The sequence below is a fragment of the Octodon degus genome, unplaced genomic scaffold, assembly GCF_000260255.1.
Source record: "Octodon degus isolate 3935 unplaced genomic scaffold, OctDeg1.0 scaffold00122, whole genome shotgun sequence".
NCBI classification, from domain to species: domain Eukaryota; kingdom Metazoa; phylum Chordata; class Mammalia; order Rodentia; family Octodontidae; genus Octodon; species Octodon degus.
In genome coordinates, this window is record NW_004524698.1 from 1,799,423 (window position 1) to 1,807,054 (window position 7,632).

Consider the following 7,632-nt stretch of genomic DNA (forward strand, 5'->3'; position numbering starts at 1 on the left):
AAGAAGAAGAAGAAGAAGAAGAAGAAGAAGAAGAAGAAGAAGAAGAAGAAGAAGAAGAAGAAGAAGAAGAAGAAGAAGAAGAAGAAACCCGAACTGCTGTGAGGGAAGTATGGGTGATGACCACTCTGGCTTCTTCAGGCTGAAAGGGGTCTCAGTTGTTGACCAGCAGTCAGAGACACTCTCCAGAGGTTCTACTTAAAGGCCCTTCATAGACACCAAGCATTTTATCTTGGGTAGGTAGAATAGCTTTAAATCTGGAGGAGGCAAATCCAAAGAAATAAACATGCATAGACCAAATAATAATATTGACAGGAATACAGTAATCACTTAGCAGATCTGGAATGCAATAACCTTTTAAAGTTTGTAATTATAAAAACACTAGTCAGAACATTTTGTAGGTTCATTAGCAGAGATCTCTTTAATGTGGGGTTTAATCGCTTTGATCTTCCACGTCCATTGAGTACTGGGTCACATGAATTGCCAGACCTATGGAAAACACTGAGTACTATCTGGTTGGCAAGTGGGGCCACTGGATGGATGACAGACAAATCTGCATGAGCATCTATCAAAAGTTTGACAGGTTTTCTCCTTATATTGGCTGTTAACATGGGTTTCCTCAGGCTGAGAGGGGAAGATTCATGACCACTTTTATCTGAAACTTCCTGTGATTCCATCATGAACTCTTTCTTTTTCCTTCTGTAGCAGTTTTGGACATTTTTTGCTTGAAATGTCTCTTCTTTCTGTCTGGATCCAGGGAAACATAACTTTCCTGTTTACTGGCTGGCTTTTTTTTTTTTCTGTAGGCTGCTGCTATCAACACTCTCGCCTTTCATCTGTTATTCCATTCTGTATCCTTTCTACTATGAAACACCTCAACTCAGACAAATTTATTCCTGCAAACCCTTCTAACTTCTGCAGCTTGTGTTAGATATCTGGAGTCCACTGAGTAAGGTACAATTCTTGGTTTTAAGGCCTCCTGCTGGTAGCCCTGCCCAAGGAACACAAAGATAGCTTTCCTTGTAATGAAGCAGGAAACCCAGAGAAGGCTCAGATCACCTGGTTCTATCAGGTGGACTTTAGTTTAGGCTTTAATATGTTTCTATAGACAAAATCTGGTGGATCCCAGTAAAAGGAATCTTAATCTAGCATATTTGTTATAGATTATACCTGCATGATTACCTGAATTTTGGTATCTTCTAGGACAGAACAAATTTTCTGAGAAATTACAGTATGTATAATCAAAGCACAAGCATAGGGGCCAGGGAGATAGCTCAGTAGAATAAGCACTTGCCTGGCAAGCACAAGGGTCTGAGTTCAATCCCTGGTTCTGCCAAAAAATAAAATAAAAAATAAATAAATTCTGTTTTAAAAAAAAAAGCACAAGCATTTGAGCTAACAGGTAAATGTATAAACTTTGAGGCTAGCAATTATAACCCACTAGCTTTTAGACCCCTTTATTTAGAGTCTGACAGTTTATTATAAGTCCCTCTAGCTATACTTATAATTATCTCTAAATTTTGAGAACGTATGAAAACCAGATTAGAACCTTATTTTTACTGTCAATTATTTTAAGTAATTTAAGTACAGTTTGGCTTATTTTCCTAGTTAAACCTGTGTTTACTATCAGCATAAAATACCTGAGTTACATCAGAAATCAACCAGGCTAACTTAATAAACTTACCATGAAATGCACAGTATTCAGTCAGATTAAACTAATGTCCCATTCAGTTTTGGATATGGCCCTTATTGTAAGCAAGGGGCACTATTGAGGGACTTTTTTTTTTAAACACTGTGGCTCTGAGTTCTATGTCACAAATATAAGACCTGGCTCTATCTATAGGTCCAAAGCTGTTGGACACTGTGTAGCCAGTGTCTCTAGAACATTTTTATAGTGACAGGATTTCATCTGTACATGAACAATATATCTCAGTTACAGCTAAAGCAAGATGACAATGACTGGAAGGAAGGTCAGTGTTGGAGAAGGATAAAGAGACCTGTGTGAATATCCAGCAATGGGCTGGGTTTTTTCCTGTAGTCGTGATTACTCAGGGCTCCTCCATGGAGATGGCAGGTAGAGATAACAGTCGGCCAGAGGCAGGAGGCAGGTCCAGTGCCCTTTAGTCCTACTGGACCATCTGGGAAGCTGAGTCTGAGCTCTGAGGCAGAGGCCTCAGAGTGCAATCTCACTTCTAGTGGCTGCTTTGGCAGTCAGAGCATGGCTTGTGGGCCTCTTACGACAGTCCCTCTTACAGTGGCCTGGCTTTTGACAGCTATAGTAGATGAACCTCATCAACAGATGAACCTCGTTGTTGAGCTCTTCTTTCAGAGAATCAGACTTAGGGTCTGTTTTGAGGTTGCAACAAAGGCAGCCAGTTTTGATCTCTTTGCTTTTTCACCCTGGTTTTCTCCCAGGTCTGATTATAGGACATTGTTTCCTTATTGCCCTATTAAGTATCAAGTGAATTGTCTGGAGAAAAAGCTATCTTTTCTAATATGTGAAGCTGACTGAGTAATAAACTTATCTGTAAGACTAATCTGTCCCTCTACTGAATTAGCATCTCAGGAAGTATGCTCTACCAGTTTCTTATTAAACATTTTAAGAAATCAGAGGAGTGTTTATCTTTTTCCTGCTAAACAGCTGAAATTTAATAACTGAAACCCTGGTTTTAGTTCTTTTTAGACCTTCAATTATACACACTAGAAAATATTTTTTATTACAATCTCCTGCCTGGCAATTAGGCCAGCAGGGGTCGGACTGCTTGGGCTCCAGTGGGAGTAGGTAGTTCCTGTTACAGCTAAACAATGATAAACTGGCTATCTATCTTCTGATTGTTTAAAATTACCAAAGATTTTTTTTTTTTAATCTGACATTATCTGTTTTAGGTCACACAGAAAAAGGCACATAAACTCTGGAAGTTCTAAACTGTCTTTTTACTTCTTTAAAAAGTATTATCCTCGCATATACTCAGCTAAGGATGGGTGTAGCCTTGTAGGGGCTTGGATTACAGCTGTTTTAGAAGCCCACCCTTTTGAAATGCAAATAGAATCTCTACTGAAAAGCTCAGGTAGAATTCCTAGTTTACTAGCAGAAAGAGAAGGATAAAAGGTATAATAGTTCAGTAGAGATCTTTCAGTGGTCAAGAATGATTGCTGACCTAATGTCATTTAGCTGGCAAAAGGAGTCACATGCTTCATAGGTATGTATATTTCCTAAGTCTGAACTAGATTTAAAAGTCCCAGGGCCGGGGAGATGGCTCAGTGGAATAAGCACTTCCCTGGCAAGCGCAATCCCCGGTTCTGCAAAAAAAAAAAAAAAAAAAAAAAAAAAAGAAAAAAGAAAAAAAGTCCCATTTTTCAGAAATTTACATAAAATTCACTACAAGGCTTATTATCATTATTTTCTTGAGCATTATTGTCTAAAGTCAAGCAAGGAGTATCAGTATGTTTAGCAACCAGTTCAAATGCAATGCATACAAATACAAAACAGTCATAGAATGTCGCATTAAAGAAATATCATAACCTTATATCATTTCCATGTTTTAGTTTAGATTTACCAACACATTTTGACCAACATTTTAACAACTATATAATGAATTTATCTGTGCACCAGCTAGTAGGTGAAACAAGCAGGTTCTGAGGGGGATGGTCGGGGTCACAGCTTCTTATCATTTGGAACTGCCAGTGCGACCATGTAGGATTGGCTGGTCATCTGGGGATGGCATCCAGAAGAGCAAACCTTGAATGATTTCAGAGATTCATGGACAAGATCAATCCAAGCCTGAATATAAGGGACCTGGTCAGGGTGTCCCAGATTTCCAAAGATGACTCTCCAGACCTGGTAAGCAAGAGAAAGGTTAAAAGAGCCTTCTGGAGGCCAAGTGGCCTAGGGGAAAGAGGGCCATTCCAATTTGGAGAAGGTTCAATGTTTTTTGGGGGGACACGGAGTCTTTGTACTCAGGCTTGTTGTCCAAAATCCTGAAAATTATTTAGAAAACATTATAGGGGAGACACAGATGCAGAAACAGAAGCAGACTGACACATAGTTATTAGACAGACAAATGACAATTGGCCAAAACACACAAAAACAAAAACAAATCCTAGACTCCGATCCACCGTCATGGAGGGAGTCAAGTCCAGGGACTATCATTATGTCTAACACCACCTAGGACTCCCAGATGGGCACCCGAACAGAATAGATACAGATACAGATGTCTTACCGGTAAGAACTTACAGACAGCTCAGAGGTTCGAATGATAACATTTTTAAGTTTTCAGAGACCACCCTGGGGCAAGAAAGTCTCCCTGGGGAAATGGTTGTTGAAAACTCTGGTTCCTCAGATTGATCCCTGGTGAAGGGGATCCCAGATGAGCCCCCAAATGTTATGAATAGCTCAGAATAGGAACAGATCAGCCAGATTGGAATTTGGAAAGCCATTTATTGCTGAGCTCAGGGCCCCTGGTCAGCTCTCACGCAGGAGAAGACTGCAGGAGAAGACCAAAAGGCAGCTAGCCCAGGAAGCAGCAGGGGTGGGGGGGTTAAAACCTGGAACCACATTCAGTTTGGTAAAACAAATTCATTGTCTGACACAAAATAATGCTTTCAGGATCATTGTGGCCACTGCTCAAACTAAATTTCCTGGGACTTTGTTTCAGTTTCTGGTTATCTTGCACCTGAGTACCTGCCGGCAGCCTTGCATAGCCCAGAGATTTCAAGAAGTTAAAACCCATTTAGTATCATTTTGAAGTAATCTCTATAATCTAACTTTGTTTACAGGAATTGGTAAGGGTTGCAGGAATTGGTGAGGTAGGAATTTTATCTGGCAAACAGCAAGAAACAGCCACTAGTTACTAAGCAACATAGAATAGTGATTGAGTATACATTTTTACACAACAGAAAACACAAGATTTACATCTATAGCCTAAAATGTGAGTTGACCCATTACAGGGGTGGGGAGAGAGAGAGAGAGAGAGACAGAGAGAGAGAGAGACAGAGAGAGAGAGAGAGAGAGAGAGAGAGAGAGAGAGAGAGAGAGAGAGATCTTTCTTTTGGATGCTTTTAAAGATTTTTTTCTTTACCTTTAATTTTTAGAAGTTTACCGAATTGTAAATAGCTGTACCTTTCTTTATATAGTTTGCTCAAATCTTTTGTCAAGGGATTATTTTTTAACCAGATATAGAAATATGGAGTAATTTATTGTGTGTGTGTGTGTGTGTGTGTGTGTGTGTGTGTGTGCTGTCTGAGGACAATTTCCAATTTCTAGGGAAATCTTCCCTGATTTTTCTAAGTCAATTTCCCAATTACATTACCTGATAGTGCCATACATTTTCTCCTTCTTTATACTGAGATAAGGGAAATACATGTAACTTTCAGCCTGCTAGATGTCAGATATGCTGACTTTGTGATCCCCCAAATGGAAGAACGAATTATAAAGAACAGTGGAGGTCAAGAGTAAGAAGTATTTATAGAGAGAGATAGCTCCTCAGAGACAGAAGGGGATCAAAAAAGTGGCTTGCCATGGACCTCATTTTACAGAGTAAGTTTTGTACAGCAAATTTGCCAGAGCAAAATCACAAGGTAGGTACACCGTGGGACAAAATTATAATCAACTAACAAGATTAAAAGTTTAGTCACTTAGGTAATAATGATCTAATGGAAAGCAGGTCTTGTAGCAAGTGTATATTGAAAGAGCAAGGCCCTTTTTAGGAAGAGATGAACCAGAAGGCTCCAGTCACCCAGGGCTATGGATGTCTATCAGGTGAGCACAATTTCTAATCCATTATTCCTCTCCCAGGAGGCATGTAGGCCAAGTCATTCTGTTCTTATCTTCTGGCCTAGCCTCCAACAGAGGCACCTCTGGCCACAGTTGTAATGAGTTGCCCTACTCTCCCCTAGGGCCTAGCCCTGTCTGACTGTCTAGAATATTTTTAACCTAGCTTAGCTGTCTATAATAATAATACTAAGCATTACCACAATTTTACATGTGTTTGTGTGATTCTTTTATTATTATCTTTCAACCAAAGTGTAAATTCCACGAGGGGAAAAACTATACCTTTATGTAGCTGAATTACATTATATTCCCAGCACCAATCACAGTGACCTGTGAAAAGTAGGAACTCAATAAATCACAGAATGTCTAAGTGAAATAAAAGAGATAATACTTTAAAGCTCTTAACATAATACCTGATTTGTTGTAAGCCATCAATAAATCTTAGCTATTATTTATAATTAAAATTCCCAAATGCACTACCATAAAATTGCTTTTTTGTACAGTGGAACTATAGTTCTTTATTTGCTTTAAATAATGCTAGAATAAACTCTTTTTGAGGATTCTGTCTGAAAGAAAAGAGATGGGGAGAAGTTAGACAAGCATTCAGAATCTGAGGAGTGCTTTGGTTTTCTGGTAGACTTGGCTTAGGGTAAGTAACTCAAATATATTTCACCAAATTACTTTCTATCTAGAAAGTTATAGTAACAAAATAACATGAGGGCTTCTTAAGTGGACTATATAGATGGTCTAAGTTTCAATTGTTTCAGGAGTACAGTAGCCCCTCACTATTTCACGATTCGACTTTCACATACTCACTGTTTTGCGGGCTTTCAAAAAATATTAATCTGGGACCATCCAAACAGCTCAAGAGATTAAAGTGCCTGCAAGCAGGCACAGTGACTGGGAATTCAATCCCCAGGTCTGCCATGCCAAGCCTGCCCCTGGGGCACACTGAGCTAGCAATTGAGACTGGGAGTGGTGGTGCACGCCTGTAATCCAAGCTCTTAGGAGGCTGTAAACAGGTGGATCACTATGAGTCTGATCTAGTAGTGAGATCCTGAATACACTGTAGACCCTTCCCTAAAAAACAAACTATATATATATATATATATATATATATATATATATATATATATTATTTCACGAAGATTTTTTGCTATATTGTGAGATTTTGCAGTACTGTACAGCATAGTATGTTGCTAAAATTGCGTAAGTTTATAACTTTAGAAAATGGCTTAAGAGCATTAGAAGTGTTTTTAAAAGTGTGGGAAAGTTTTATAAGTGTGTGGGTGGGGTTCATAAAGCCTTAGATGTATATATAAATACTAAAATAAGTATAATGTTGCTATTTAGCTGATTTTCACTTACTGAGGGGGTGTCTGGAATGCAGCCTCCGCGATAGGTGAGGGACCACCTTACGATGTCAAGATCCCCTCCCTAGAGCTGGAAATAGGTTGGTCATGGGCCCTAACCAGAAGGAGGAGACAGCTTTGCAATGTGACTGAGTGGAATATTTTGGTGCTCAGTTAATCCATGGGAGCAATTCTGCATTCTCAGGTGCCCAATAGTAATAGGAAATCAGACAATACAGAAGCTGGGTTTTAGCAAGTGTTCTGACCTCACAGGAATGATGGCTGGGTCACTGGAAGTAGAATTTAGGAAGCATGAAGTAAGAGGGGGATTTTTAAAATTTTATTTATTTATTTTTGTATTTTAGGGAAGGGTTTACAGGGTGTTCGGGGGCTCACTACTAGATCAGACTCATAGTGATTCTTCTGTTTACAGCCTCCCAAGAGCTGGGATTACAGGTATGCGCCACCACGCCCAGTCTCAATTGCTGTCTCAGTGTGCATCAGGGGTGGGGC

General features: G+C 39.4%; 1 long non-coding RNA gene across 1 annotated transcript in view; it reads left to right on the top strand.

The window, feature by feature from the left end:
* The first annotated feature begins 3,775 nt into the window (after positions 1-3,775).
* Positions 3,776-7,632, top strand: part of LOC111812359 — a 21,816-nt gene continuing 17,959 nt past the window's right edge. Inside the window, exon 1 of the long non-coding RNA XR_002817869.1 lies at positions 3,776-3,878. This is a non-coding gene — a long non-coding RNA (uncharacterized LOC111812359). The remainder of the gene's footprint in view (positions 3,879-7,632) is intronic.